Below are 10,168 nucleotides of genomic sequence, written 5' to 3' on the forward strand. Positions count from 1 at the left end.
AATTTTAAAATAAAAAAAAAGGGAATCAAGAGAAAGGTTTCTTCATTTCTGTTAATTATTTTTTTTTTCTTTTTTCGTATGGATTTCTACGGTCAGCTTGCAGCTATAGTAGGGTTTGGCTAAAAATAATGACTTTGTAATACTGACTTTGTAATCAAGCTCTATATGCTTTCTTTTTTTTTAGGCTTGTTAGAGATTGAAAAGTAAAAGAAATAAAAAAAAAAAGAAATAATAATAGTTTTAATTATTCCTCGTGGGCTCGAAGAAGAAGAAAAAGAAGTTAAATGACTCGGATTTTTTATTTCAATGAAAAAGTTATAATATTAATATTAAAATGACTTTTTAGTAATTAAATAAAAGATAATGGAAATCCTGAAAATAATTTAATATTTTTATTGATTTTTTTTAATATATCAGGATGAGGATGTAAAATGTTATAAACTTATATACTTAAAGATATAAAGTATAATTTTTGAAAGATACCAGGCAAAATAAAAAAATTAACAAACTACGGGAGGTTCTGTATAAATCCTCATTTCTATTTCTAAAAATTTACAAAACTATGTTTTAATGGTTTTTTTCTTTAAATTTCTCATTTAAAAAGTTTTAATTGGTAGTTATCATACATTTGAATAAAATTTAGTCTAATTTAATTAAGTTATATAAATTAATTTTTGACTAGCATGTTTAACAATAATTTATTTTTTTCATTAAAAAAAATATTGAGTTTTTTTTATTGAATTTTTTTGACCTACTCCAATAATTTAGTTGCATAAGAACAAGGTTAATTTGTAATATTATTAAACTTCATCTGGCACAGGGCTCTAATAATAAGTTAAACAAGTGTTATATTATTTAAAAAAAACATAATAAATTTTAATTTATTTATTTAAGTGAAATTAATTTAGATAAAAAATAGATTCTAGATAAATTTATAAGATTGAGTTTTATAACTAAAATAAAAAGATTTTTAAAAGTATATTAATAATTGTTTTTTAAAATGATTTTTTGATTAAAAATATATTAAAATAATATTTTTTTATTTTTTAAAAATTATTTTTAATATCAAATTAAAATAATTTTTTTAAAAATTAATTTTAAAAAAATTAATTTTTTAAAATTTACCAAACCAAAAACGCAATACCAATCAGTACTAAAATTCAAACTACCACCCAAACCGATTATTTTGCATCCATAAAGAAAGCCCAGCCCAATCAGATATTTAATCCTGTGTTCTCGACAGTTTCTCCCTCCCTTCACTGCAGGGTATGAAAAATCTTGCCTAAATATTGGCTGTTTTTCGTTCTTCACAGAATTTAATGAATGCCCAGCTGCAGAATTTTGGGTTTCAAGGCAAAGATTTGAAAGCAGAATCAGTAGAACCACAAGTGAATGCTACCCTTTTGATCAAACACCTCCCTGAAGCTATTCCTTCTGAAACTCTTTCAAGGCTTTTCTCTCATTATGGTGCTGTCTCTGTTCGTCCTTGCACTTCTGGAAGGTTATTTCAATGTAAATTTGTAATCTTTTTTATTTTACTTGTGCCTGAACTGCATATTGTATGTTTTGTCAATTTTGATGCTTTTATTTGCTAGTTTTGTTGTTGTTTTTTGATAAATTCTTGAACTTTATAAGTTTTATTTCTTTTTTTTTAATCTTTCTTTGTTGGATAGAGTTTATTTCCGCTTTTATTGTGTTACTATTGACTGTCCTGTTGAGGTGATATTTCTTTGATAATGTTGGCTATGCAGATTGAAAAATTGTGCATTTGTTGATTTCAAAAGTGAAAGCTTGGCTTATCAAGCGCATACTCAGTTAAATGGGTAATTTTGTCTATCACTATCACCTAGTTGATGCTAGTCCAATATGATGAAATAAGCCAATGAATTGTTGCCTGTTCTTTTTCCTTTTTCTTTCCTGTTTTTCTTTTTTTTTGGTCAGGCTGAGGTTTCTTGGCAAGGTCTTAACGGTGGAGAGAGCTAGTAAGCTAAGTGAGGCTCAACAAGGAAAAGAATCTGTACCACCAACATCTTTGATTGAGGATGCTTCTGTGACTAGAGATGTCGGCGATGGCTCAAAATTCAGGTCCTTTCCTGCTAGTGAACCAATTGCTCCAAGGCTTGGTGTTGACTATCCATCCCCCCCTCATTTGGAGTATGTTTCCCTTTCTGTTCTTCCTAAACTTATCTAATTTGATAAGGATTTTTGTGTCTATGTTGGAAAGCAGTGTCCTCTCTGTGAGTGCCATGGTGTGTTTTGTGCTGGAAGACATTTATGTCACGTTACTTGAGATTACTTGAGACATGCATCTTCATTTTTTGGTGTCTAGTGCAGGGTTGTCAAGAGGCACTGAGGCGCTCGCCCAGGCGCTCCAAGCAAGGAGAGGCGAGACCCCAACACCTTTTATTTTTCCAGGCGAGGCAATTTAACTAGGCGCTGCATAAGCACTCGCCTGGAGTGGCGTTGAAGCGAGCGCCTGGTCAAAATATTTGTTCTTCCCTCTTTTTTTTTTATTTTTTAAATTGATATATGTTTTGACCTATTTTCCCATTTTACCACAAAAAAATAATTGAAGGGTATAGTTGTTAAAGTAAATAGTAGGGTTTAAAAAGGAAAAAAGATCATCAAAATGGATGAATTGGTGTCTGATGATGACACTCGAACTTGGGGTGATGTGGCGAGGGCAGCCACAGCTAACGAACCATGAACAATCACTAGGCAGCAAACAAAGTTGAGAAGTGTAGGAGGAGCATCAAGTTCTAGATCTAGACATGAAGTGGGATTGAGTTCTAATTCTAAAGAAGTGCATTATGGTTTAAGATATGATTCAGATGACAATCTTGAAATCGAGGATACAGGGGACTTGAGTGAAGGAAATGAAAGCATGGATGATGATGTGTTGGAAGATTAATGATGATGATATTTAAGTTTAACTATTTTAATCTACTAAGACTTTTAAATTGTCTAATTTTGTTTTTAAGGGTGAATAGTATTACTTTTTATGAATGTTAAAAAATTTTGAGTTTCACTTTGATTTTCTAATCTTAATTTTTAACATATATATTAGTGATTTATATATTATAATACTATACATATATTTTATTTGAATTTATAGCATAGCGCCCTGTTTTATTCAGGCAAGCGCCTGGAGCTTTGGACATTTGATAGCCTTGATGCCTTAGGGTGCTTTTCGCTTTTGACAACAGTAGTCCATTGTCCACATGCTTAATGTGGAATTTTAGATCTACGCTGCAGATCAGTTGGCTGCTTGAGCATATGGAGAGGGTAAGAGGTGGAGATTAGGGGAAGATTTAAGCGGACTGATTTATAAGTTGTTAGAAGTCTCCTCTTAATGGCATCAGTATGAGTTTTATCTTAAGATATAATTATTAAAGGGAATCTACATAGGAACTGGTCATTCATATAACTGATTGGTCTCTTGTGAAGTTAGACACTACCTTTTGGAAACCGGTTATAGCAACATGCAGTTAATAGCAGGGCATAAAAACATCCTCATTATTCCATGGTATCATGATATGCTGTTAGAATTAACTTGATTGGGTCATGTTTTGTTCTTACAGGTATGCTTACCCTCCACCAGATGGAAACATTCTGACCAACATTGTAAATGCTCTTATTGCTGTTCCTCGCTTCTATACACAGGTTGTTCCCATAATCTGCAAAGTTTAGGACAAGTTTACAAAATCACCTTCCTTGGCTCTGATAGTTACAATTTATCGTGGTTTTTGTTTTTTTTAAAAATTCTAGTCAGCTGCAAGCATGTTGCCATGTCATTGACTAAGTTCTCTTCCACAGGTCTTGCATTTGATGAACAAAATGAATATTCCAGCTCCATTTAGAATGGCCCTGCCCACTCCACCTCTTCCCCCTGCAGCACTTGTGCATCCACCACCACCACCTCCTCGTATATCTGAAAAGTCTCCATTGGCAGAGCAATTCAGTAGCGAGTCAGAAATGGAGTCTTCAGATGAGGTACATTGCTGCTACGTTGTACATCATGTGTGTGTGTGTGTTCACTAACATCACTCTGTACAAAGTCAAGTGGGCATCTGATCTGAAATTTGAACCCAAACTATGCTTGCTCCACATTATCTGTAATTTAATAATTGGAAGGTACATGATGTCCTCTTTTCTTACTTCTTTTATCAAGGAATGATGGCTTCAAATTCTTTTTGTGCGTTCTAGATAGAGCAGTTCAGATTTGTTTTTCTACGGTTTTTCTAATTACCATGAACAATTTCAATAGTAATGTTTTGGGGGCTAAATGTTTGTAGGAGTTTGATGATAAAGCCTTGTATGAAGCCTCAGGAGCTGTTAAACCCAGAAGAAAGCATGTCAAGCGGGAAGCAATTGTAGGACCTGCAGCTGATAAAGACATAGTCCATGAGGCTGTTGGCCTGAAATCTGCCTCCTTGGTCCCAAAAGAAATTCCAGTTATAAAGAAAAAGAATCCTGTGCTGCAGGTCATTTTCTGTCTAATATAATTCTTTTTTGGTTTTTCTGATCACTTTTACAAATGTTCATGTTCTTCTATTGTTTTATTGCAGATTAAGATTGCACCAAAAGTAACTCAAAATTAACATAAAGATGATAACATCGCGACAGAATCTGAGGACCCAGACAAAGAGGGTTTGGATCAGAGACCCTATGCAACTGCAGAAGAAATAGAGAGTAAAAGACTAGCTCCAGAGGAAATTTTATCCCTTCCAAAGTTTAAGGTACCTGGTCTGGAAAATTTTAAGTGATTTCTGCATGGAAGATACATAATTTTCCTAATTTGTTGAGTCTAATCTATGTTCAGTTTGAACTCTTTTTTTTTTTTTTTTTGCTTTTTTGACTGAAGGTAGCTTTTATGAATTGCAAAGAATATATACCCAGTTGCATAAGCTTTCTTAAATTTTGCAGAACTACACAGTTGGGAAACCTGCACCTGTGCTGTACATAAAGAACCTGGACAAAAAAGTGGTTTTTGATGATTTCTTCTACATATTTGGTAAGCTGGCAGACTTTGACACTTGCTGGATGCCAATTTTCAGCGCTTTTGTATCAAATCGCAGGGTATAATTTGATGTGTTTAGTGCCAAACATTAATATTTTAGGAAATGGTTGTATTTTAGGCATGAAAATTTGGTGCTGATATTTTTGAAGCTTATTCTTTTTGTGGATTTTGTTATTCATACAATTTGCCTCTTGTTACTGCAAAGATAATACCTGCTTACTATATCTTGTTCACAATTTGCTTGTTGTAGGATCATTGTTTGGAAGCATTGATGCAGCAAAAAGTAGCCTCAATGTCAAGTTGATGCAGGTATGGTCATTTTGTAGACTCTTGACGTCTGCATAACGCTCAACATGTTTGTTTAAGTTTAATGTTCCGAGGAGCACCAGGTCTTAGTTCATGTTATACAAATGCCATGTGGGCATTAGAGAGATTGCGATCCACCTTTTATTATGTTTCTGTATGATATACTCATAGATTTGTGTATATGCTCTATCATTAATGTTGAATGAGAGGACTGGTGAATGGAAGATGAGAAAGGAGGATAATTTCATGGAAGTGCAAGGAATTCCTTTCCCTCGAAACTGCTAGCTTTGCAATGGGTCCAGGTGTTAATATATTCTTCTTTTCTTATTTAATATCTTTCATAGTTATCAGTGTATTCTCTTTTCCTTATTTAATTTCTTTCACAGCTGTCAGTATATTCTCCTTTTCTTATTTAATTTTTTTCATAGTTGTATATCCATTGATTATCATCTAGTCCTAGAATTAGGGGATTTGATTATTCTTTGGATGTATTAACACATTGTAACTCTCTTAATAAAGAGACAGAAAACAATTTAGAATTTCTCTTGTATTATCTTGTCATGGTATTAGAGCTAAAACTCTGAAATCAATTCATCTTGTGTCTGGTTCCTTGTCTAGTTCTTCTATTCTGTTTTTTTCTTGGACTTGATCTCTTGGTTCTTGGTTCTAGTTAAATCATGTCTCTGGAACGATCTGAACATTTTCTTGTTCGATTTACTGGAAAGAACTATTCTGCCTGGGCTTTCCAGTTTTAGATTTTTGTCAAGGGAAATGAATTATGAGGTCATATTACTGGGACACTTCCTACACCTGACAATGAGAAGAAGAGAGAAATATGTTAAATGAGAGGTGAAGGATGCTCAAATTATGTCTTGGATCCTTGGAAGTATGGAACACTTCATGCTTCTCAATCTCAAGACTTACAAATCCTCTAGAGAAATGTGGGATTACTTGAAGAAAGTTTACAGCCAAAGCAATATAGCACGAAGGTTCCGATTGGAACTCGAGTTGGGTCAACTCAGTGAAGGCAGTATGTCAATACAAGAGTTTTATTCTTCCTTTGTAAATCTTTGGGCCGAGTACACAGATATTGTGTATGCAAGTGTACCTCCTGAAGGACTTATTGCTATACAAAGTGTGCATGAGACCAGCAAGCATGATTAGTTTTTAATGAAATTAAAGGATGAACTTGAAGCAATCAGGTCCAACCTGATGAATAGAGAACCAATTCCTTTCTTGGATATGTGTAGGAGAGCTTCTCAAGGAAGAAGAACAGATCATTACACAAGCTGTTTTGGAGCAGAAAGCTCAAAATTCTACTCCAATTCCTGTTGTCTACGCTGCTCAAGGGATGAGATAGAAATATGTCTAATGTCTAGTGCTATAGCTGCAAAGGATTTGGACACATTGCTACTACTTGTACTAAAATTTTTTGCAACTATTGTAAGAAAATAAGGCATATCATCAAAGATTGCTCCATTCGGTCTCCAAAGAAATCTGAAACTGCCTATAATGTCTCGATTGATTCCTTAAATGCTCCTAGTCCTGGCTAGTCTTCTATTACCCCTGAAATGGTCTAACAAATGATAGTTTCTGCCTTTTTTGCTTTAGGCCTTTCAGGTAACCGAAATTCTATTCCTAAGCCTTGATATTTTGATTCTGTTGCTTCCAATCACATGACCAACACCGCCTTACTATTAAATAATGTTCAAACATATAAAAGAAATTTTCATATTCGTGCTGCCGATGATAATCCATTGTTTATCACAACTTTTGGTGATATTTTAGCCCTTTTGAATACTGTATTTATGTCTTTTAAGCTGTCCAATAATTTTATATGTGTTGGCCAATTAGTTGACAACAATTGTGATGTTTACTTTTTAAAATCTGGTTGTCTTGTGCAGGAACAAATGTCCGAGAAGATGATTGCAAAAAGACCTAAAGTGAGACGTCTATTTCCCTTGCTTTTATCTCCCTCTCCTGTGTCAAATTATGTTGCATGTAACGCTGTTCAATGTGATAATTAGGTGTGGCATACACGTTTAGGATACCCTAATTATCACATTGAACACCATTACATGCAACATAATTTGACATAGGAAAGGGAGATAAAAGCAAGGGAAATAGGCGTCTCGCTTTAGGTCCCTTCACGATCATCTTCTCGGACACTTGATCCTGAATAAAACAACCAAATTTTGAAAAACGAACATCACAATTGTTGTCAACTACTTGACCAACATATATAAGATTATTGGACAGTTTAGGAGACACAAAGACAATATTCAAAAGGGCTGAAATATCACCAACAGCTGTGATAGACAATGGATTACCATCAGCAGCATGAATATGAAGATTTCCTTTATATGTTTGAACATTATTTAATAGTAAGCCAGTATTGGTCATGTGATTGGAAGCAGCAAAATCAAAATACTGAGGTTTAAGAATAGAATTTCAGTTACCTGAAAGGCCCAAAACAAAAAGGGTAGAAACTATCATTTGTTGGACAATTTCAGGGGTAATAAAAGACTGACCAGGACTAGGAGCATTTAAGGAACCAACCAAGACATTACAGGCAGTTTCAGATTTCTTTGGAGGCCGGATAGAGCAATCTTTGATGATATACCTTGTTTTTTTACAATAGTTGCAGAATTTTTTAGTAAGTAGTGGCAATGTATCCAAATCCTTTGCAGCTATAGCACTGGACATTAGACGTATTTTTACCTCATCCCTTGAGTAGCGTAGACAATAGGAATTGTAGTAGAATTTTGAGCTTTCTGCTTCAAGACAGCCTGTGTAATGATCTGTTGTTCTTCCTTGAGAAGCTCTCTTACACAAATATCCAAGAAAGGAACTGGTTCTCTATTCATCATGTTAGACCTGATTGCTTCAAATCCTCCCCTTAACTTCATTAAAACCTAATTACGATTGCTGGTCTCATGCACATTTTGGATAGCAATAAGTCCTTCAGGAGGTACACTTGCATACATAATATTTGTGTACTCAGCCCAAAGATTTACAAAGAAAGAATAAAACTCTTGTATTGACATATTGCTTTGATTGAGTTGACCCAACTCGAGTTCCAATTGGAACCTTCGTGTTGTATTGCTTTGGTTGTAAATTTTCTTCAGGTAATCCCACATTTTTCTAGAGGATTTGTAATGCTTGAGATTGAGAAGCATGAAGTGTTCCATACTTTCAATGATCCAAGACATAATCTGAGCATCCTTCACCTTTCATTTAACATATATTTTTTTCTCTTTCTAACTGTAAAATGCAGGAACTGTCCTAATTCATTTCCCTTGACAAAAATCTGAAACTAGAAAGCCCAGACAGAATAGTTCTTTCCAGTAAATCGAACAAGAAAATATTCAGATTGCTCCAGAGACATGATTTAACTAAAAACAAGAATCACGAGATCAAGTCCAAAAAAAACATAGTAGAAGAAGTAGACAAGGAACTAGACACAAGATGAATTGATTTCAGAGTTTTAGCTCTGATACCATGACAAGATAATAAAAGAGAAATTCTGAATTGTTTTCTGTTCCTTTATTAAGAGAGTTACAATGTATATATACATCCAAAAAATGATCAAATCCCTTAATTCTAAGCCTAGACAATAATAAATGGATATACAGCTATGAAAGAAATTAAATAAGGAAAGAAGAATATACTCACAACTATGAAAGACATTAAATAAGAAAAGGAGAATATATTAACAATGCTGGAACCTAAAAAGGATTTCTTTGTTATGATCCACGTGCACGTCGAACTCGTGTCTCTAGGAATGTCATATTTTTTGAAAATCAGCCCTTCTTTCGCACACAACAACCTTCAACACTTCCTTCTCTATCTGTTTACCATATTTTCCTGAGTTGCCAACACCAATACAAATGTTTCAACCTGGTTATGTTTATCATAGACGCACTCCTGCTTCTGATCCTTTTACAGGTCTCATTGAGGTTCCTTCACATCTTTTTGCGGCATCTGATCTTGTTCTTCCCACTTTCTATGATCCACCTTCTCTTCGTAGAAGCTTCAGACCTCACAAACCTCCTGAAAGGCATGATTTTTCAACTCCTATGGCTATGTCTACTACTTTGTCTTCTATTTCCATTCCCACTTGTTATAAACAAGCTAGAGAACATGAGTGCTGGAAATAAGTAATGGAGGTAGAACTTCAGGCACTTGAGGCAAATCATACTAGGGACATTATTTCTTGTCCTCCACGTGTTAAGCCCATTGGTAGTAAGTGGGTCTATACTATGAAACTCAAGTTTGATGGATATTTAGATAGATATAAAGCTTGATTGGTTGCTCTTGGCAATAAACAAGCATATGACTTTGACTATTGTTGTAACCCAATTTTGGATTCATTAAGATTTTCTCGAATGTTGTTTTATTTTATTATTCATAAAAAAATATAAATAAAAAAAAGAGGTTAAAATATATTTTCTTGAGTCAACCGCATCTTTCGATCAAAATCGAGTCCGCCAGGTCAATATGGGTTAAACGATGTTGACTGGGATAAAAAATGAGTTTCGGGTCAAAATGGAGTCGCCCGAGTCAATACGGGTCCCACCATGTCAACCGCGATGAAAAATAAGTTTCGGGCCGTTTCGGGTCAAAAACGTTATTTTCTGTCAAAATCGAGTCCACCGGGTCAATACGGGTCCCACCATGTCGACCGCGATGACAAAATGAGTTTCGGACCATTCGACCGCGATGACAAAATGAGTTTCGGATGATTTTGGGTCAAAACCGAGTCCACTGGGTCAATACGGGTCTTACCATGTTGACCGCGATGAAAAATGAGTTTCAGGCTATTTTTGGTCAAAAAACTCG

General features: G+C 34.5%; 1 pseudogene; it reads left to right on the forward strand.

The window, feature by feature from the left end:
• Positions 1–1,211: 1,211 nt before the first annotated feature.
• LOC105107296 (U11/U12 small nuclear ribonucleoprotein 65 kDa protein-like) overlaps positions 1,212–10,168 on the forward strand; it is a 17,046-nt pseudogene continuing 8,089 nt past the window's right edge.

The sequence above is a fragment of the Populus euphratica genome, unplaced genomic scaffold (genome assembly GCF_000495115.2).
Source record: "Populus euphratica unplaced genomic scaffold, PopEup_1.0 scaffold154.1, whole genome shotgun sequence".
NCBI classification, from domain to species: domain Eukaryota; kingdom Viridiplantae; phylum Streptophyta; class Magnoliopsida; order Malpighiales; family Salicaceae; genus Populus; species Populus euphratica.